The sequence below is a fragment of the Acomys minous genome (assembly GCF_964271855.1).
Source record: "Acomys minous genome assembly, chromosome: 6".
Lineage (NCBI taxonomy): Eukaryota > Metazoa > Chordata > Mammalia > Rodentia > Muridae > Acomys > Acomys minous.
In genome coordinates this window covers 77977073-77999713 of record NC_140487.1, presented here as the reverse complement: position 1 = coordinate 77999713, position 22641 = coordinate 77977073, and the positions used below count along the sequence as shown (strand labels likewise).

Sequence of the window (22641 nt, the reverse complement as noted above, 5' to 3'; positions counted from 1 at the left end):
TAAAATAATTCTACACGCAACTCCCAAAATTGATGTTTGGACAGAATTAATTAGTTCATGTCAAAGGTTTAAAAAATCAAAAGGAGTACCTGAAAATGTAAGCTGGTTTTTATTCAACAGACATCATTTTTTTTAAAACAATGGAGCCCCAGCTGAGTAAAATGTCAATAGTATAAAAGACCAGGGCTTACTATTCCATAGGCCAACCCCAGTAAAGTGAATGTTTTTACCAACCCTGTTTCATGTGTAAGGTAAACAGAGGCTTGGGGTTCTTGTTTTGTTTGGGTTTGGGTTTTTGTTGTTTCTTTCTTTTTGAGTTTTTTCTCTGTGTAGCCTTGGCTGTCCCAGACTCGCTTTGTAGACCAGGCTGGCCTTGAATGCACAGAGATCTGTCTGCCTCTGTCTCTCCTAGTGCTGGGATAACAGGTGTTCGACGCCATGGCCGGCTGAGGCTTGGAGTTCTTAAAGCAGAAACTGAAACCTTTGCTATTTTTCAAAGACTGACAGTACAGATACAAACTGTTTTTTATTGGATTTCTAGCCCCATTCTTAAAGCATTCCCGGGGGTAGGGGATACCAAAGATGCAAGCAGCCAGCTTTCTCCTTCAGTGGCCTCAGTATCTCATTTGGTTCCTGGTGGAACCTTGAAAGCCTTCATTTTCCTTTGTTGGTGGTCTGGAAAGCTGGCTGACCTATGTAAACATTGGAAGCCCTTCCTAGTGTGAACCTGTTCCTTTCATGAGGCGTTGACTAATCTGTCTAATCTGAAAAGGCTAGCTCATGATGCTGTGCAGGGTAAGCTGGTAGAAACTAGTGAATTAGAGGAACATGGTCAAAAGTAGTTCTAACTAACTTCGCGCGTGCACTAGCTGATACAGCCAGTGCAGAAAGCAGAAGGAAGGAAGGAATGTCTCTTCCTGCATGTGCTTCTAGGGACCTGTTGTGCCGAGCAGCATAGGGCAGTTTTGCTCTCAGTTCTTGACTCTGGTAAAATGAAGTACAGCATTCCAAATCAGGTGTAAAGTCCAGCTCTGAAAGAAATGACCTGTCCGGGTACTAATATTTCAGAATCTCTAAGTTGAAAACTCACTGCAGGTAATTTATAGCCCAGATTGGCCGAGTTCCCCTCCAAGACAGTGCATTTAATCAAAGTTAACTGGTGAAAATTATGAAGCCTCTTAATTGAGCTCTCCTATCGTGGGCTTTCAGGGCAGCCGTGTGAGCACCACAGAAAACAACAAAATGAATAAACCACGCTTTCCTCGGGTTCCATTTTCAAATACGACGTTGGAAATGAAGAGCTGGGATCTCCAGGCGGTGATCTTCATGCATAGTATAGTGTTTGTCCTGAATTTCATTGCTTTGAAAAAGAGGCATGAAAAGTCTTGATTTAGTTGGCATTTAATGTGATTTTTATAGAACTTCTGTGATATAATCAGTCGCAGTGGGAATCGGTGGGGAAACTTACAGAGCAGTAAACCCTTAGCTATTGTTCTGTCTGAGCTCTGATTGGTTTGCTGGGTATACACAGCTGAAAAACCCCAGCTCACATACACCTGCTCTATTTGTAGACACCCATAATGATTGAGTGCGGGCCAGCACCATCCCTTCTTCCAGTCAGCCAGCCAGTCAGAGCTCAGGGAAGACAATAGGTATGTTGGAACAGCAACAAAGAATGTGTGGCTGTAAATCACCTTCCCTTTCTGCATAGCTGGGAATAGTAATGCACAAGCTATAGGCAAGTATATTAATGCCTCTTGCTCTCCATAAATGAAGAGCTGTGCACAGCAATGTGCTCTTGATTGTTATTCCAAGATAGCCTTTTCAGTATTAGATTCTCTGCTTTATATATTTCTTTTTTTTAGGCAAAATGTGTATTTTGCTATTATGTAGAAGCAATCTCTCCCTTTTTGTTGGGGCCCATAGCATCTCTTTCTGGCAGATCAGCACATAGTCTTTGCTGCATGATGATTGACTAGTGGTGTGTTTAGAACTCAGAGGTGTATGGTTCCCAGAGCCCCTTAATGATGTCAGAAAGAAGGTCTCATAAAAAGCCAGGGACTTCCCTTCATCTAGTCAATTCGAATTCAGAAAATTGTCAGAACTGGGTGGAAATATAAAATGAAATGAAATACGGTAGCAATACATTTACGTGTTTTAAATATGCTTACTCATACATTTAATTTAGACTTAATGAAATAGTTATATGCAACCAATACATCAGTGTTATTAAAAACAAATCTGTGGAGGATTAATGTCTGTGCAATATGTCATTCTCTACCCATGTCAGAGTCTTTCATTCTCAATATTAGCTCTTTAATCATTTGCTTGTATTTGTTAAAATAATTGTCTGAGTATTTCCACATCGTGAGACTGACAGGGTGCTTTGGGATTTTGGATAAACCCTGATTGATCCTTTAAACTGCATAAAACCAGCTTCAGAGTCTGGTCACACCAACTCTGAATGTTTTTCCCATTCTGTATGACTCCTATTTGGTTGGAGCAAGGCTAACAGGGACTGCCATGTGAACTTTAAGCAGTGCACCAAGGGCCCGAATTTGCTGTTATTATTAACAATCAGCAAATATGCCAATGCTTAGAAAAGGTTAAAATATTTGTATTTGGCTTCCTTTTTCTCCCTCTATTTTTCTGTAATTTTGAAAGGCTGCATGAGTGGGGGGAAACCATGAAAAACAAATTGCTGTACATGAAGTTTCACTCTTGAATAGCTAGGGAGATTAATTCACTTGACTACAACTCCTTCATTACTATCTCAGCTACCCAAAAATGAAATATCACAGCTGGAATCATCTCTACCCCACAGGTCATAATACTATAGTGATCACAGCAGGGTTGGGCTCGGTTATGGAAAACGAGACCCCAGCCAATGCTCCCAAATACCCCTGTCTGCCAAGCAGCTATCTGGGTACTATAATTGTGTTTACCTATTACCATGCTTTTATTTCATTACTTAGGACTTTTGAGATGCTATAAAAGGAGATAGAATTCTGGAAAATCCTGGAAGCTCTTAGCAATGAATGCTGTGTTTAGGGAGACCTTCTCCTGCATTCTTAGAAAAAATCACTTGTGCCTTCCTTCACCTACATGTTTATGGCAGAGTCCCAAAGTGCTCACCAATGTTAGAGACAGAGAAGCACACTGTTTTTCCCAGGGCCACCGCCCTAGCTGTTCTTCTGTCTTGGGATAGGTGATGAGTGAGTCTGTGGCTTGAGAATTGTTTCCTTGTTCCATTCTGTCTGTCCTCTCACTGGTTTCTTTTTATGATGATGTGTTTATTCTTCTTCCAGTTGTTCATTTATAATAATTGTTGCCATTAGTTAAATGTTTAATGATTGTTAGGCCTTGCTATTTTCTCATTTAATGTTTATAGCAAACTGTATAGTGTGTCACAACAGGATAAAACACATTGAGTGATTTGAGGGTGCCAGACACAGCTCAGAGAACTTCTGTTCTCTATTTCATGGAGTCATACCAACAGACCGAGTTTGACATTACTATCAACACCATTTTAAGACAAAGGGACTTAAGCCCAAAAGCGTTCAGTGATTTTTCCTAAAACTACAATGTTAGTTCGCAGACAATCTGTGCTTTGAATTCAGGCAATTGGTTCCTAAGACATGCTGTCCTTGCTTTAAATCTCTTTGTGCTTGTTTTTCAAGACAGGGTTTCTCTGTGTAGCTTTGGCTGTCCTGGAACACACACTGTAGACAGGCTGGCTTCGAACTCACAGAGATTGCCTGCCTCTGCCTCCTAAGTGCTGGGACAAAAGGTGTGTGCCACCACCGCCTGATGATAACCAACCTTGTTTTAAATCAGGAACAAAAGTTCAAAATGGTTGGGAAATTTGCCCAAAGTCACAGTGTCTGTCCAGTGTTAAATCTGGAATTAAAATCTAGGAATGCCTGGTTCCAAATCCCAAGCGTTTAGCCCACAAAGCACTCTTCCATTTCCCAACCGGGTAGGTAGGTTTTCATGTAAACTAATCTGCCTGTGTGTCTATGTTATGCTGTCATCTCCATGATAAAAACACTTGGAAGGATCTAGTTCAGGGAGGAAGAATTCATTTTGATTCATTGTGCTGCTGGTTCATTGTTTCTGTCATGGGACAAGGGTCTGGTGTAATGAAACTTCTCATCTTGTAACGGCCAGGAACCTGAGAAACAGTGAGGACCCAGAACAAGACACCACTTTCAAGGATGTGCCCCCAATAAGCTACCTCTTCAAATGGAGCTCCATTTGTGAGCGTTTCTACCACTCCTAACCATGAACCTATGAGTGGTTGAGCCCATTGTTTATGTAAGAGTCCTTCTAATAGCCACCTCTCAAAGACTGCATGACCAGCAGTGGTTCAAATCTGAAATACATGGGGGAGGGGGTCATACCTGAACTGAAACAGCACCTCTAAAGGCTTAGGATTATGCTTCCAACAAGCTGCACATTAATAGATGTCTGCCTCTTAGCACTTTCTCACTAAACATACAAATGTAAAACTGACATAACTAAGGCCACTCACTACTCCTGCTCTATAGGTGGAGTCTGGAGCTCCTGGTGCACACTCAGAATTCTCACGAGCTCTGTTCAATTGCATTGCAATAGTGTTCTCGATATTGACCTCTAACTATATGTAAAAATAAAATAGTAATGGAATCCTGCAATCTTAACTAGACTGGAGTTCTCTGAAGGGCAGACGAGCCTTCTTCATCTTATACACACTGCCCTATACTTACGCTTACTCGCACTCTGCCTGGCACACCGTAGGCACCGGAAGCACAGGCTGCAGGCTGCTTCCGCTGAACTCTTTCCTCTTCCTCCTGGAGCCCACGTGTGCTGCACAGACATCATTTGACTGGAGGTGGCATCATAGCAGCCACTTTCCTCTCCTGGTCCTTCCACAATTGCTCCTCTCCCTTTTCACAGGCTTTATATTGCAGCACTGTCTTTGAGGACACAGGTGAGGAACCGGAGGCTGACCCCAAGTTCCTGCACAGAGGAAAACCACCAGGACCCCTGGTACTGGAAGCTCTGACACGAATGAGCACGGGTGTTTCAGAGCCACTCCACATTTAGAACCTGCTTGTTAAAGAAACCCACAGTGAAGAGTGGCCGCCTAGCCCCCACATCAGTGAACTGCTTAAGTTTGGAAAAAGCCAATCATATCTGTTTCAGTCCTCCTCTGGCTTCCTCTGCTCCATGGCTTGATGTAAGCATTGTCATTGTCACACAGGCACACTGGTGCCATCCTACCTAAAAAGTGAAAGCTGCCTTTTAGAATACCTTAGCATTAGACAGCAAAGGTACACATGTTACTTCACAAGGATGGGGTATGCTTTCCCAGACTCTTCTAGCATTACTATGTGTTGCTCATATGTGATGTCACACCTTACTCTGTGCTTAAAAACTTCATTCTATTGCAAAAGTAAACATGTGCTTATTGTGGGATTTTTTAATTTTTATTTTATTAATTTATTCTTATTACATCTCAGTGGTTATACCATCCCTTGTATCCTCCCATTCCTCCCTCCCTCCCATTTTCTCCTTCCCCTATGACTATGACTGAGGGGGACCTCCTCCCCCTGAATATACTCATAGGATATCAAGTGTCTTCTTGGTAGCCTGCTATCCTTCCTCTGAGTGCCATCAGGCCTCCCCATCCAGGGGACGTGGTCAAATATGAGGCACCAGAGTTCATGTGAAAGTCATACCCCACTCTCCACTCAACTGTGGAGAATGTCCTGTCCATTGGCTCAAGAAATTAAATACCACCAACTTATTGTGGAATTTTAAGAAATTAAAAATTCATCCCAAAAAGGAAATTAAATTCACACAAATAATTTGAGGAACAGTTTCCCCAATGGTCATTTCACATTCCGTTACATTGGAGTCAACGGATACACCGTGTTATTAGTGTGCACAATGCACTTCTGGTTGATGCCTTCCATGTATCAGCTATCAGTAAACGCAACCACAGTCTACGACCAGGTGATGAGGGCAGTGAACATGGCAGGTCTTTCTTTCATTGATTTGCTCACTAACAACAGTTGCTTGTGTTTCCTCTTGACAATGAAAAACTTTCTGTAGATGAGTGTGTGTGGGGCGGGGTGGGGGGCAGGTTCACACACATTCCTGAGGTGAAGGTGGCTGAGGTATACCAAAATGCAGCTACTGCCTATCTGCCTTCACTTTTGTCAACTCAGCTGTCATCCGGCAGGAATGGAGAGGAGCCCAAAGGGAACAGTGATTTTTCTTTTGAGAAAACGAGTAAATAGTAAATAATGAATAAATAGAGCCTGGGGGCAGTGAGAACATTTGATGGGTTGTGTTATTTGCTCAGCATTTCCTCTCTTCTCTGCCTTTGCTCCTGCTTCCTTGTGGGAAGGGGACATTCCCACTCCGTTGACTTTGAGTTTGCTACACAGCTTACTTGGAACATGGACCTTAGACAAAGGTAACAGTGTTCCCATTGCAAGCAGGGATTTTAAACAGGAATTGCAGGTTCTTCTCTCAACAAAATAGGTCTCCTCCTCCCTTGGGATCCTGTCCTGCACCAGTGAGAGAGTAGGCCTTCAACACACAGCTGTTGCTCCTTCCACAGGCCCTGGAATGAGAGGGGTTGGCCTGACCACACCTACAGTGGAATGTAGCCTACTAGTATTCACTCCTGTCAGCCTCTAACATTTGGGGCATGTTTGTTCCGACATTGCTCAGCAGGAACTGACAGTGCAGAGCGGTGCAGAGTGACACCCTCACTCATGAAGGTCTGAGATGTCATGGCCTCCAAAAAGCAGCAGAGTCACCTCTCCTTCTGCTTCCTTGATGCTTTGCCATTTTGCCTGTCTCTGTTACAGCCCCATTTACCAGTTCCTTTTGTAATTTTACCTGTATATATGTATATTTTTCCCTCCTGTAATTGAAAAATATTTTTTGTTGTTTTATTGTTTGCTTTGTTTTGTTGAAGGGACGTACATCACAGTGTTTGTCTGGTACATGGCATGTGGTAGATAGATAGCAAGGAATGTTAACTGACCAGTTGATGGCAAAGGTCTTCAGGAAGGGAGGGTGGAGTGGAACTGAGCAGTTCATATTTTCCTGACTCTTGCAGTGCAACACGGAATGCAACCGATGCAGAAAGCGCATCTTACTTTTGGCTGGTAAGTATATGAGGAATAAGCAGGAATCCAATCAGGACAAATTACACAAGAAACAGAGCGCTATCATTGAAAGTGACTGAACCATAGTCAAAGGACCTTAATTCTATTTCTGACTTGGCTACTGGCCAGCCGTATTTCACTTTAGGAAGTTAGTTAACTTCTTGGGACCTCGGTTTTCTACATTGATGGTAAAAAAAAAATCATTTTATTCTGAAGTTTATTAGGATGGCCCCAAAATACATATACATGTGTCAGGAGCCTAGAAAATCAGCTTGTTTCCTGCTTTCTGTGAGGGAGTTCATACCACCCATCCCCTTCCAGAAAGCTACAGGGAGAAAGAACCATGTTAAATCATCACTGCACTGTGGAGGACTACTGTTTTGTGGTTACTTTTGACAGGTATGAGTCTCATTAACAAAAACCAAAAACTGAATGTGTAATATTTAGTTGCCAACTATTCTAAAATGAGGACTTCCTTTCATTCCCTTTACTACCAGGCAGAGTTAATCCTTCCTGTCATTTCTCTGGGATCTTTGTTCTATCTTCTTATGTTTTTATTGATTACAAGTCTGGATCCTAAATCGTCAGCCTGTGATCTCTGCAGAGCTGACCCCTTGTGGGAGACCTAAGTCAAAACAATAGATAGAGCTACACATTTTAGAATAACTTTAGTAAACTAGTTAGAAATATTAAGTGCTACAACTCAAAGAGGGGCTCCTATTTTTCATACAACTGAAGGTCATCAGCTGTACCTCACATAGTAGTGATGACTCTTAATTGAGGGACTAGTGAACCTCATATTTATATAACCACGCAGAAGGTATACAGTGGCTTGTTCTAAAATGCATTTCATCCCCCTGAACTCTTTCACTGAGAGGCTAATGCCATACAGTGTCATTTTCTCTCTTGGCCCAGGCCTTGAGGATGAAGTTGAATCACAGAGCATAAAGGAAAGAAGAGAGAGATTTCAGACTCTGTTCTCCCAAGTTCAAAATTCACTCTGTATTTTATAGGTCTCATGACCTCGGGCATAATTCTGGTTTTGGTTGTTTGTTTGATTTTTTTAAACTTCAGTCTCTTTATCTATAAAAGGGGGATGTCTTTACCTCCCTTGCAGAGTTTCAAAGTTTAGAAGGAGTTTGTGAAGCACGGGACAACACCATGATAGTGCACACGCCTATCATGTGATCAGCCAAACAAAGTTGTCACACTTGGAGGTAGACAGTGGTGGCCTCAGAACACACTTTGTAGGCCTTATCATCCTTTAATGAAATGGGGCCAGTCCACTATAGTGTGTGGTTATTTCTCCTTTATAGTGCTCTATCTGCTTCCCGGATAAGGCTACTGGTTGTCAGTTCTAATGGCTATCAATAAGAAATGACAGCTGCCTTGTCTTGCTGTCAGAGTGCTAACAACTAACGTTCTGCTTCCAAATCTGCTTGGAATTATATGCCAAATGGAATAAATAATACCCCAAGGAACCTGAACACACCTTCTAATGGGCATGGGAATGTTACTTAGTGCACGGGTCTTGTTGCATCTTCTGGGGGACTCGGTCTCTCCTCTGTCTTGTTACTGTTTGCCTGTGTTTCTAAGGGCTGGGATCATTCGATAAACAATAGTCTGAGAAGCAAGGCTCTGCTCTGCTTCTTTACTGAAAAGTACCTGGGAACTGTGTTGCTGGGTAAGAGGATAGAGACACTGAACCAATTGTCTAACAGCAATTCTGCTGTCATTGCACTAATCCTGAAGAAAATTTCCTTTGGTTTGTTTGCAGTGGATAGAACATGAGGACCAGGAGGCTAGAGTTTTGTGTTTTGTCCTCAAAGTGGCGTTTCTTCTCGATCTTGGTTCCATAATCTAAAAAGTGAAGCATCCACAGGGTGATCTGTGGGATGCTCGCTCTATGAATCCAGTCAAGGTACTCAGACTCCCACTTGGCAATAACTGCAGGGTGTCTGGGAACAGACTTAATTTTATGGCTTTAGCCTTCATGGTTTCCTCTAACTTGAGAATGTTGGTTGATAGCCAAATTCTTAACACCATTTTCTGTCTCTTTACTATTTCTTTTTATAATGATTTTGTCCTTAATTTGGACTTATTTCAAGGAGAAAGATGATAACTATTTAAAAGTAATGGGATGTTTTAATCTGGGCTGGAAAGCCTGTTTCTTGAGAATGGCTTAATTAACATTTCCAGGTTCATAACATTTTCATTTATTCATCTTTTTGTTTTTAAATGGTTTTTTAAGTTTTCCAGAGACAGCGATCTTGAGTTCCTAATGGATTATCAGAGAGAAAGGAGGTCTTCTGGGATCTGCATTCTTATTAGCTTTAAGATTCACATTGGTGGGGAGCCTTAGAAGAATAGGTCCACCATACTAATAAAAGAGAAACAGACAGTGGCTCCACATGGGATGATGTGATCAGGTTGCCAAGTGAAACACAGATCCAGTGACTGTGACCTTGAAGGGGACAGGCTCTTCCAGATTCATTTTTAAGGAAGGATCCTGTCTTACCTTAAGTAATGAGTATGCCAGACATGCTGATGACAGTGGCCAGCACTGCTAAGGTCCTGCCATGGAGGGGACAGAGCTACTGAGGAAGGGGTTAGCATGACCAAAGTACACGCCCACCAGTGGCCTGTGATGATTCGAGAACATCCAGCCCTCAGAACCTGGCCTAAGAGAGAAAGAAGTACACCTCCAAGGGTGCTCCATATATATATGGGTGGAGGCCCAATGTCAGTTAAGTGAAAGCATTGGACCAGGAGTCTGGGCCCTGGCCTCTGGTCTTATGCTAGCAACAACCAGAAGTCTCTTTCTGGATCTTGGACAGGAATTTTCATATTTTTGGTTCTGTTTCCATGTTGGCAGAATGGAACCATCAATAGGAGCACAGCATCCTTTGGGGAAAAGGTTGCAATGACTGATGTACTGGCTGAACACAGAAGGTCCGGACATTAATAAATGTGATTGGCTGATGCTAGAGCCCCATTTCCTGTCTTCTACAGAGCTATGATTGTAGCCTCTGCTGTTTGCCTTAATAACACACACTACACATCACTTTGGGAAACACTTTCGGCCTGCCTTTACCACAATTTTAGCAATTCTGTAAAGAATGAGGGGATGAGACCATTTGCTCAGTATCTCACAGGTTTCAGATTGGCCTCTATGGAGTCCTTTGAGATTGACAGGACAGAGGAAGCCCCAGGAGTATCAGTGCTGAGAGTGACAGGAGAGAGGAGGTCCCCCAGAGTATCAGTGTGGTATGGCTGCTCCCCATGCTCCGGGCAAAAGAAAGCATTGTGGAGAGTAGTCAGCCCTACATTGATCATGTCTGGCAAACGAGCCGGTTTTATTTTCAAAAGACAGGTAATTTGTTCAGAGAATGTGAGGCTGTTCCTAGTGTCACAAGCCCAACACATATGAGCACCAGTCATCTCAGGGCACTTGATAATTAAAATGCCTAATGTCTACTAGCTATAGTGGCTGATGCATTCTCCTTGTAGGGGAATGTAAGGGTTAAGCCATCCCAACATGCCTCACTCCCAATTTATAAAATGGAAAATCTTCCATAAATCAAAAGTTACAAACAGACTTTGTAATGTCATAACTCTTGCGATGGTTCTTGCCTTGATTGATTCCTATACATACATTCTGGCTGATTACCATAATGTGCTCTCTTGTGGGACAATTGGTGCCGGATGGGGAGAGGGAAGCAGGCAGGGAAGTAAATAACAAATGGACCTGGCTCCTCCTCATCGAGAGTGATTTCACTCCAGTGTTCCATCATATCAACTGGGAGAGAGAGTCGTAGGGTTTAGGCAATCAATTACAGATATGTGTAGAGGCAGACACAATCATTTCACTGATTGTCACTGGTCGCGAGCAGTGACACCGAGAAGTGATCCGTCACTCGATTTTCTCTGACACACTGAGAAAGATGGCAGACACTTGTAGACTCACAGGCCCCCGGATAGGGTAGCTTGGAAGATTGAAAAATCGCAGTGTTTCAAACTTATCCAAACCTTTAAATACCTCTGTTGCTAAGAGTTCATATCTTTCTTGCAAACATTTAGAAAGATTACCATAGACTAATGACATCATGCTGGGACGAGATGCCTCGTCTCTTGCCACTCAATGGATGACATCACTGGATGATGCAGCAGGTCTGGGCCGGTAGAGTGGGAAGAAAACAAGTATGGCCTTCCAATATGAGGACCATGGCAGACACATCAGTTGTGCCTTCTGCTGGGGTGAATAGTGAGAGAAGCCCTGGGGAAATATCAGCTGCGCTTCTGCTCCACCCATGGTCCAGAGCCTCAGCCTGATTGGCTGCCACAGAGGCCTGACTCAGTTCCCTCTACTCCATAGGATCCCTCTGGGCTTCCAGCATCTGCTGGTGAGCTTCTGCTCTGTCTACACTGCAGGGATGGTGGCCTGCTTTACATGAAACCTTCACAAAATGTTTATAAAATGTTCATGAAAATATGCACAGCCTGACTTTCTGTTCAAAATGGAAATAGCCAGATGTGGTAGCAGAACCCATAATTACAGGGAGACAGAAAGACAGAGGCAGGAGAATTGCAAGTTTGCAGTCACCCTGGGTTCTATAGGGAGATTTTGTCTCACAAGCAAGAGTACTTGCTGCTCTTCCAGGGGACCTGAGTTCAGTTTCTTACAATTGCTTGTAACTCCAGCTACAAGGGATTTGATGCCCTCTTCTGGTCTCCACAGTACCTGCAGAGAGAGAGAGAGAGAGAGAGAGAGAGAGAGAGAGAGAGAGAGAGAGAGAGAGAGAGAGAGAGAGAGAGAACATTTAAAAAATAAAAAGATTAATACCATAGTTAGCAAGTTAGCAGTCTGGGAACAATTCTCTTCCTAGATACCAGAGATGATTGTTTGTTGTTATACATGAACGATCTTCTTAAAGGATAAAATGTTATTGAGAAAATTGACAAGGCTGACTAATGCTAGGATGCTAGTATGTGTTATATTTAAGGAATAGCAGCCATAACACAGATATTTTTAATTTTTATTATTTTATGTGTATGAGTGTTTTGCTTGCCTGTCTGTCTGTGCATCTCTCACATGCTTGGTGTGCATCAAATCCTCTGGAAGTGGTGTTATGGATAGTTGTGAGCCTCCACGTGAGTGCTGCAACTCAAACTTTGGTCCTCTGCTAGAGCAGCCAGTGCTTTTAACCACTGAAGACACATTCTTTTCGACCCCATGGTATGTGTGTGTGGCATGGTGTGTGTGGGTGTGTGTGTGTGTCCTCTTGCAGGAGTGGCCACCAGAGCAGGAGAAAATGCATTCACCCAGCCCAGGGAAAGCAAAAGCCTGTAGTTGCTAGCTATGGGGGCTAAAGGTCAGCAAAGGCCCTTCTCTGAAACTTCCAACCTGCAACGTCTTTAGGGAAGAATCCAAGGAGCTCTGGAGACATCCTCTCATGTCAGTGGCTAACCCACTACTTCCATCTCTCTGGTCTCGGAGCCAGCCACCCAGGCATTATTCCTTCCATCAGCATATTTTCTCTTGGCACTGGAGGATCTAAAACAGACCCGGCACAGTCCAAGACTTCGCCTTGTAAATCATCGAGAAATACGATGACCTTCTGTAGAAATGATGTTCTACTTTTCAAAGTTCATCCCCTTCTGAACTAAATCAGGGGCAGCACTCCATGTTCAGCTGGGTTCTTCAAACTGCTTGACCCCAAGCCCCCTTAAATCCTTGTGCTCACACTGGCAGCCCCCTTAGGAACTGCCTGGCAGATTCAGAAGTTCCCACTTCTGACTGCTCATGTTGGTCCAAGTTTCACTTAAAAAAAAAAAAACAACAACAACTTGGGGCTAGGTACTTTAAAATGATTAAAAATAATTATTAGTGTTCTAAATCTTTCTGCATCTCAAAGAGTTTTGTGTTCATTACTACTTCTCACATCCTAGAAAAAGACCCCAGCTAGGTGTGGTGGCACACGCCTTTAATCCCAGCACTCAGGAGGCATAGGGAGGTGGATCTCTGTGAGTTCGAGGCCAGCCTGGTCTACAAAGCGAGTCCAGGATAACCAAGGCTACGCAGAGAAACCCTGTCTCGAAAAAACAAAACAAAACAAAAAGACCCCAAAAGCCACTGGATACCCTAAGGCCAGAGAGACTCAACTGCTAACGGATGCAGTCAAGGTCACCCACCATGGCCAGGGCTAGACAGGGCTTGGCTCATACTGTGCTAATCTTGCCTCCTGGAAACAAGAGGCATCAGAAAAATAACATCAGTAACGATGATAATCATGACTAAGACCTCCTGAGCACTTACTGAGAGCCAGGTACCAGGCCAAGCCCTTCACCCACATCACTGCAGCCCCTTTTGAGTTCCTCCTTACTAAATCTGTGCATTTTCAGAACCTCTCTGTATGTTATAAGGAGCCAGCCTGACCATATTCCAGAACATTCTGGACTGCCTATGCATTGCCTGCAGAGTTGGAAAACTTAGGACAAAATCTGGGCATTGTCCAAGGATTGAGTGAGTAGCTGCAGAAACCCTTGGGAAGAAAATCTTTAACTAAGTACAGAAGCCTCATAAAATGCTATGGACCCAGAAAATGATTTCATAAGTTATTTTGATGGCAAAAATGTATGAAACAGAATTGACTAATTCATAAATAACTCCAGAATCTCATCTATTATTTCTCACATCATAACTTACAATGGAATAATTGTTCCTAATTCTGCTGAGTATTTTCTCATGCTTTTTCAGTACCCTTTGTAAATCTTATTAGTTGGGTAACTCCTAAGACATTTATAACTTTCTCCTGTGGTAATGAGAACAAGTAAATATTAATAGCTATTTGTTTTTAGTACAACGCAGCATTAATTTTACCACTGGGAATACTTTCTTTCTTTCTTTTTGTTTTTAATATCTCATCTCGTGGAAAAGAGGCTAAAGTCCCACCTCCACCTTAAAGCATATAGAACAAACAACAAAAACAAAAACGGAAACTCTGTGTCCTGTGATCTTATACAAATCTCAACTTACATTTTATTTACTATGTATATTACTGCAAACCAATATGAACCATAACTCCATTTAGATAATAATAATCAAATTATCCAACCTGGGATAGCATGTTTTATAGATTTTGGTCTAAATTTAATATAAAAATGCACTACTCCTTGTTTGGAAGAGTTTATTAAGGGTTAGCAAAGAAAAAGCTTTTTCAATAGTCTATAACTCTCTAATGGCCTTTTTCAAATAAAATGGGAAAGAATTTGAAAAGAAACCTATATCGGTGAGCTGCAATTGTAACATTACAGTACAGGTCCATAAATCTTGACATGCTCAGAAGATTGCCTAAACCAGCAATACAATCTGTCCAAACCTCATTGTCTCCACGACCAGCCAGCCTCATTTTAAGAAATGTATGTGGTCCTCAACCTAATTTTATCACCTTCATTTGTAAACTAGTCAATCAATCAAAGCATCCTGGGAGTCTAAATAGAAAAAGGAGTGCATTTTCATGCATTCCAGGCGACACAGTCAAAAATTAATCTCCACCTGATCAGGCATTCCTTGCCCTCATCTCAATAGACCATCATTAGGGTCAGCAATGTATATTAAAAACAGAGTCACTGAAAACAGTTCACCAGCTGGAGTTTGCAAGCTGCTTGCCCTTTTCTCAGAAACATTCCTCCTCTGTGTGAGCCTGGATATGTTCACCCAATTCATCTGGAAGGAAGCAGGCTGGAAATAAAGACTAACAAAATGCCGGTGAGCCCAGCAAACCCAGATTGCTTCCTAAGTGCCTAGAACCTGGGCGGCCTCCAAGAGAGACTGTGGCAGGAAAAGATTTGGCCCATGTGTGTCTTACACACTGAGGGTGAGGGCAGGAACTTGTCTCGACCAAGGCTGATGCCTCACAAGTGCAGACAGTGTGCCCGGGCTCAGGCTGGGGGCTTCACAAGGCTTCACGACTGCTCGGCATTGCCCCCTCAGCCCAGGTCTTAGGGATTTCTGCACTTGAGGCGCTGGCCTCTTTTCTGGGTGAGGTTTCAATGGAGGTCGAAACAGCTTTTTTTCCAGGCACTTCCTTAGGAATATTTGTCAAAAAGAGAATCGTTGTCTAACCGAGGTTTCATTTTCTGGCCATTAGCATGGACACCATCCTTGGCATCTCTCTTGGTCTCATACCCAAGTTCAAAGCGCCATAAAGCCAATGTGGCTTTGCCTTGAAGATACAAACCAGACTTCGACCTGTTCTCACTACGTACACTGTCACCGGGCACTTTGAGTGCCCACCATCTACAGTTTATCTTGAAGTAAGAAACACCTCTTAGATCTTCTAGATTAAACAAAACAAAACAGATTTTTCTACAGTTCTACTCTAGCCCCTAGATGCACTTATCTCATTCAGATGACTAGCCACTGTCCTAAGAAGGGGTAAACTGAAATAATGGATGCTTGGAGCAGACTGTCTCCATAACAACTTACTTCATGGGCCTAATGTCATGGACTGCATAGTTGGGCACTTACTGCCAATCCCTTATTACACTTTCTCCTCTGTGCCCGGCTACAGGGCAAGTAGTTTACTCACCTCCCATTACCAGCTTCTCTACGGAAGGGAGGCTCGTGGACCTCACTGGAAGCTAGAGCCCCCAGCAAGAGCCGACACAGGAAGTCAGGTAGGTCACAGCAGAAGTGATGGAGTGAAGCGTTGAAAGGGCACACACTTATGTTCAAATCCTAGCTCCCCTAACTTGGAGTTGAGGGTGACATCCCACAAGTCATTTAATGCCTGACATGATTCCTGGAGGACTCAGAAGTGTCCTTTTATTTTGCCCTGCTTTCCACACTTAAGCCAACCGAGAAGCAATCTGAACATTTTGTAAGAGTCCTTGAACACAAACCTTAGGGTTTCAAGAAGACAGGTGGTCTCCCAACCGCACAAACCCATGTCATGGGCAGCTGTCCTCTTTTGGTCTGTGTTTCACAAAATAGGAGTGAGGTTGAGTATCTTTCTATGTATTTTTGAGCTGTTACTTCATGCTCTTCTTACCTTTGTTCTGTTGGTTAATTAGTGTTCGTGATTTACAAAAGCATGTTGTATATTGCGCCATGCATGATGTAAATATTTCATTCAGGTTATGTTTGTTTGATTTTGAGACAGGGTTTCTCTGTAAAGCCTTGGCTGTTCTGGACTCAGTTTGTAGACCAGGCTGGTCTTGAGCTCCCAGAGATGCACCCACCTCTCCCGCCCCAAGTGCTAGGGTTATAGGCATGCACCACCGCGTCCAGCCATCCAGGCTATTTTTGTGTACAGCATTTTTGTGATTAAAAGAAAAAGTCCTGTTCTGAGGACTGTAAGAGGCTGGTGTGCAAAGAAAAGGGAATCATTGAGCTGCAGAGGCACTAACAATGGACACCAAGAAAGATGTTCAACCCCCAAAGCAGCAGCCAATGAAATATACTTGTGGAGAGTGTCACACTGAAAATGAAATCAAATCCAGGGATCCAACCAGATGCAGAGAATGGATACAGAAAAATGTACAAGAAAAGGACTAAGAGATTGGTGGGTCTTGATGCCCGATGAAATGGGAATTTAGCAATGTCTTCATTCATGCAATTGCCCCATTGATGTTTTTCATTATTGACTTAGCTCACTTAATGAATACAACTATATACATATGGTTACATTTTAGAAATGCAATTGTGTTTTAATACTTTGTTCAAAGCAAATTTTGGTTCAACATATGACTTTTAATTTATTCTTCTTTTAATTTTACACACAATGAAGTTTAAAATTGTCTCCCCACCCCAAAAAAAGTTCTAATCTTGGTGCTGAAGGGACAGCTCAGCCAGTCAGAATATATACTTCTGTTGTGAGGAGGTTCAGTTCCAAGCACCCACATCGAACAGCTAACATCCTCGGGAAGCTGTAGCTCCAGGGAATCCTTCCATCTCCACGGGCCTCAGGGGGTAGCCACAGTCCGTGGGCACCCCCACATGTGCACATACCCACACATGGACACAAACATACACAAAATTTGAAGTTAAAATGTTTTAAGCTTTTAATACATTTCTTAACCTTTTTTTTTTTTTTTTTTTAGTTTGTGACCTTGGCTCCATTTGAAAAACCCCCTGAAAATCCCAGTACCTTCTTATTATTTTTCCTTCACTAGCTAAAATTATCCTGCCGTGGATACCACCAACTCTTTCCTAGAAATGAAGGAATGGAACCATCTAGAAACAAGGCCATGGAGGTCCACTGAGCCTGCTATTAGATGTCATCCTTTTCCTCGCAGATGGCATCATCAGGGATGTTTTTTCAGTATGAGGCAAGTTAGGAGAGATTGTACATAACATGGCTCTTGAATCCCAGCTTCTGGGTATACCATAGATCTGGCTGAAAAAGGCTGCCCATGCTCATACACTGCAGCAATGATTGCTGCTGCTGGCATCAACTCTAGGAACAAATAAGAGGAATGATAAAGTTTTATCCAAAAGGATTTCCCTGAACCAAACTCCAGAAATGTTCATGTAGAAGACCCACCTTTGTGGAGGAGCTGTATGCACAGGAATATATAGACAGGTATTTGGGTATCGTCAATATACACCCTAGATATGTATGCAGCACTTTCTTCCAGAAAGGATGAAGATAGAGGCAGTAGGACACCTTGGGATCTGTGACAATGATTCAGGAGTATTTTCTGCCAGGCATGGTACACACCTGGAGTCTCAGGTGTTTGGGAGGTGTGGGAGGAGGACAGAAAGATGGAGGCCAGCCTGGCAGCTTGAACAACAATACCCATTGCCTTCATGGTGGACCTCTGACAAATGGGCTTCCTCTTGTCCTCCCTCTCCTTCTCTCCTTCTGCAAGGGGTCATTCTAGGCAGAGAAAAGGATGAACATACATACACATGTATGTTTATATATTTAAATATATAAATTTACATATTATAAATTTATATATTTAAATGTATAAAATTTATGTATTTATAACATATTTATTTAAAGAAATACTGCTAGAGCCATGAGGAATCATTCACATTTCAAAGCAGGTTTTCCTTGCCCCAAAGAGAAGTTGTACAAGGCATTAGAGAGAACCAAAGTGGGAAGGGCTAAGAAAGACCATTCTGTCAGGCAGAAAAGTCACTTGCTTAATGCAGCACATTTACACAGGAAAAGGACATTTCTGAGGTCAGCTCAGCACTGCAGTGACTCAAGGGAGAGCAATGGACTTCCGAACTTGCTCCATGAATTCAATTTCATGGACTGAGCTTCAAGAGGAATTCATGTCTTTACTGAACATCTACAAAGCTGTCCTTGTCATTATTCTCTAAGCAAAACAACAGCCTTTTATGTGTCATTTGCATTGGATTCGGTGGTAAGAAACCAGGAGGTGACTTAAAGCACTGGGGGAGATCATATGGGTCCTGTGCAAACGCCACAGCACTTTCTATGAGACTCGGCTATCTGAGAATCTGCTGTTACAAGCAGAGATGCCCAGAACCAGTATCCTCATGCATTAAGGGACAATTAGATTTTTATAAGTCATGAAACAACTAGTATTGTGAATAATACTAGTTGAATAGAAAAAGGAATGTGCAAAAGTTTGAATATATATATATATATATATATATATATATATTCATTCCTGCTACACAAAAATAACATTGAAAGTCAAACCTGTTTTTCAGTAGAGAAGATAGAATCGTTTGACCCAGAAGCACCAGTCCCATTTGACAAATATCCCTCATCAATGGTATTAAGCTTAAAAATAAAAACATACTTCATCATATGTAGCTTAAAAAGTAATCCTATAATTAATAGGTGAAAACCAGAGAGAAAGATTGCTGAAGACCAAGACTCAGCCCCGCAGAAGCAAATGTTCTAACTGGAAATTGGTTTAATTAATAGCACATTTTACATAATGATTACAGTGTAATTGCGCTGACTAGCAGAGTGTCATTAAATATTTCCATGCTCCTTTACAACACCCTAAGGCTAAAAATAATGAGTTACATTGAAAATCACTGTGCAACAGGTTCATAAATAACATTTAAGCCTATACAAGGCGAATACTTATAAATAATAAATATTTGCCTTTTGTAATTGAAGGAAAAATGACAGCCTTCTTTTCTACCACCTCATAGATTGCCATGTTATAATGCTGGAAAGATTTTTCCCCTTGCTTTCTCTAGAAGGTCTTGAATAATTTATTCAAATGCTAATATTCCACGTAGTCTGACTTTGAGGAACAAATATTCCTACATAAAGAATAAATGCCAAGATGCTTATTACCTCTCGCACTTTGCTTTCCACTATGCATCCCCCAAAACCTCCGCCGTCCATTACACCTGTCACATGAAGTTAGTGGCCAAATTTTCTTGCAAGGAGGCGGCATTTTTCTTTAGCTAAAAATTACCCCTTCTCCCAAAGTGTTCATCACGCTCTCTGGGCACAGTGGGATGGCAGCTGGTCCACGCATTCGGACAGAGGACAGAGGAGCCTGGGAGCTGCCGAGCTGGCCGTTTTCCTTCTCCTCCATGATATCTGACAACATGGGTGAGATTCTTAAAGGTTGCAGAGACTCAGGCTGCAAAGGGCCAACGTCACAGCCCTCAGCTTCATCTCCTGAGCTGCAAAATGGACTTTCATTCCTCTGAGAGGGCAGAGAGCCGTGGGTAAGGTGAGTTTCCCGGGGAAGGCCCTAGCCATGGCTCCTGTCTGAGGATGATGGGAAAGCAGGTAGAACTAAGCTAGGAGGAGAACACAAGAGGGCATGAAGGTGGCCTCCATTGTCTAGGAAGAAGGAAGGAGAAAGCCCTTCCAGTGAGTGACAAGCAAGTCAGGCATCTTGGCCTTGAAAGCCTAAAAGCGTCCTTCATTCTTGGGGTGGCAGCTCTTGCTTGAGGCCAGGAGGCAGAGTCATTAGAGGAAAAAGGGCCTTAGCACCAGCCGTACCTCAATTTCAGAACTGAGTCTACCACTGTGACCTGTGTGATACTGGGCAGGTCAGTGAGTGTGGAAACAACACTGCTTTTGAATCCCAACTTCTGAGCTAAAGAAACCTCAGTTTCCTAATCTGTACAATAGGACAATAATTTCTGCTTCGTAAAATTGTTATGAGGATTAAATTAAAAAAAAAATTAAGTGTGCCACCACACATCAACCACTCAGCCGTGAGGTACTGTTCGCCAGGCCTCAGGCCTTTCACATGCTCCCTCTGGCCTTTGTTTGTCACTCTCTTCTTGGCTGCATAAGGAGTGCTTATGATTTCAGCTCAAGCAAGGCTTCCCTGAGGCCGTCTCATGGCAAGTCCTCACACTAGGTCAGGCCCTCTCTCACAGTACCCTGCCCTGCCCTTTAATGGGCTTCTCGTTACCTGAAGTTATATTTTGCAATTATCCGGTAAACCATTTCTATCAGTAAGCTATACGTGCCAATGCAGGCAGCAACCGTCACTGGTTAGACTCATCCTAAGTCTTTCCCAAGACTTGGTCCACAGTGAGCAACTAGAGAAAGAAAGAAAAGAAGTAAAGAAGAGAAAAGGTTCGAAGAGTAGAGGAGATGGCAGGGCAGGGAAGGGGAGAGGAAGAGGGGATGGAAAAGGGATCATGGCGTCATCAAATATCACAACATTTCTCAGGAACAGGCCATAACTCTGCATACCACTTCCTCCTAAGCCAGTGGTTCTCAGTGTGTGGGACGTGACCCCTTTGAGGGTTGCATATCAGATATCCTGCACATCAGATATTCACATTAAGATTCATAACAGTAGCAAATTTACAGTTATGAAGTAGCAATGAAATAATTTTATGGTTTTGGGGAGTCACCACAACATGGGGAACTGTATTAAAGGGTCACAGAGTTGGGAAGGTTGAGAACCACTGTCCTACACCATAATTTATATCATATCACATGCACAAATGAGATTGCGTGAAGTTTACCCCAGAGCAGTGCCTGAGCACATGCATTGGAACAAGGGGAGGCCGTCTTTTCTTTCTGGCTCCTTTTGGGCTTTGGGACCATGAGGGATTTGTGAATTGCTTTTCCCTCGTGGAGAGCAGAAGAAAGACCAGCTAGGCCCTGCCACTAATGGCTAGAGGTAGAGGTGGGAAAGTATGGATCAGCTCTTTCCTCCCAGCAGTGGTGAGCCATTAGGAGAGCGAATTTACTGTTTAGTTTGCCTGTTCTCCATTCCTCATCGAGGTTCAGTCCCAAATTGCTAAACCTTCATTCAACAGTTAAATTAAACATAACTAACTTTGTTGATATTATTTCACAGCCGAATAACTTGATATTCATACTCCTGTGTGTTCAATAAGTACAGAGCACAGACGTGTTTTTAAGTCTCTGCTGGTGATGGATTCTGCTGAGCTAAACCTGAGTGTCACAGGCTTCTGCTCAACTGAGACGGGGCATGATGTGAAAATAAACTTCAAAGCTGTAGTTTTGATGGGGCCCTCACAGCCAGGAAGCATTCCTCCCCCCTCTTCTTATTCCTCCTCCCCCTCCCCTTCCTCCTCTTCCTCCTTCTCCTCTTCCTTGTCCTCCTCCTCATCATCATCTTCTTCCTCCTCTTCCCTTCCTTCTCCCCTTCTCCCCTTTCCCCTCCTCCTCCCCCTCTTCCTCCTCTTCCTCATCCTCCTCACTGTCCTCTTCCTCCTCTTCCCCTTCCCCCTCTTCCTCCTCCTCTTCCCCTTCCCCCTCTTCCTCCTCCCCTTCTCCCTCTTCCTTCTCCTCTTCCTCTTCCTACTCCTCCTATGTGGAAGGCATACCTCCACCCTGTGGTTCCGTTCATGTTGTGTACTGTCCATCCTCCATTGTGTTAGGAGGTGCCATGCAAATCTTTGAGTTGAGCTGTCAAAGTGCTCATTAATCCACCAAGCACATATCCAGTAAGCTCTGTGTACACATCCCCATGCTAAACGCTACAGACACAGGGGTAAACCTTTAGTCTGAGAGGTAATGAAAGAGAAATTGCAATTCAGTAAAGCGCTGGATCTACCACAGGTGCATTTGCAAGGGGTTTTGAGTGGGACACACTATTAGTGTGAACAAGGCAGCTGGGAGAGAAGGAGCCAACAACAGCCACTGAGCCACTCGTCACACTGTTGATGCACTTACATTTATCAAGTCACATGGCTCTGTGGAGCAGCTGCACTTACATCAGTCTTATAAGCCAGAAAATCAAGGCCAAAGAATTCCTGTAAGATCACAAAAGTGCCAAGGCAGAGCCTGGACCCCAGAGCCTCAACTTCCAGTAAAACACCAGCTCTCCCTGCCTCTGGCTGGCCGTCTTCCCACACTTTCTTTGCAGGGAGAACATTTCAGCAATGACTTAGGACTATCCTACGAGGAGATGGCTCAACGATGAAGAGAGTATGTTGTTCTTGCAGAGGACCCATGTTTGGTTCCCACAACCCACATGAGGTAGCTAGCTCATAACCATCTGTAACAGCACCTCCAGG

General features: G+C 43.1%; 1 pseudogene across 1 annotated transcript; it reads left to right on the top strand.

Moving 5' to 3' along the window:
* The first annotated feature begins 16541 nt into the window (after window positions 1–16541).
* LOC311599618 (DNA-directed RNA polymerases I, II, and III subunit RPABC4-like) lies at window positions 16542–16810 on the top strand (annotated as a pseudogene). Its single transcript has one exon. The product of its transcript is annotated as a DNA-directed RNA polymerases I, II, and III subunit RPABC4-like (transcript).
* The last annotated feature ends 5831 nt before the right edge of the window (window positions 16811–22641 follow it).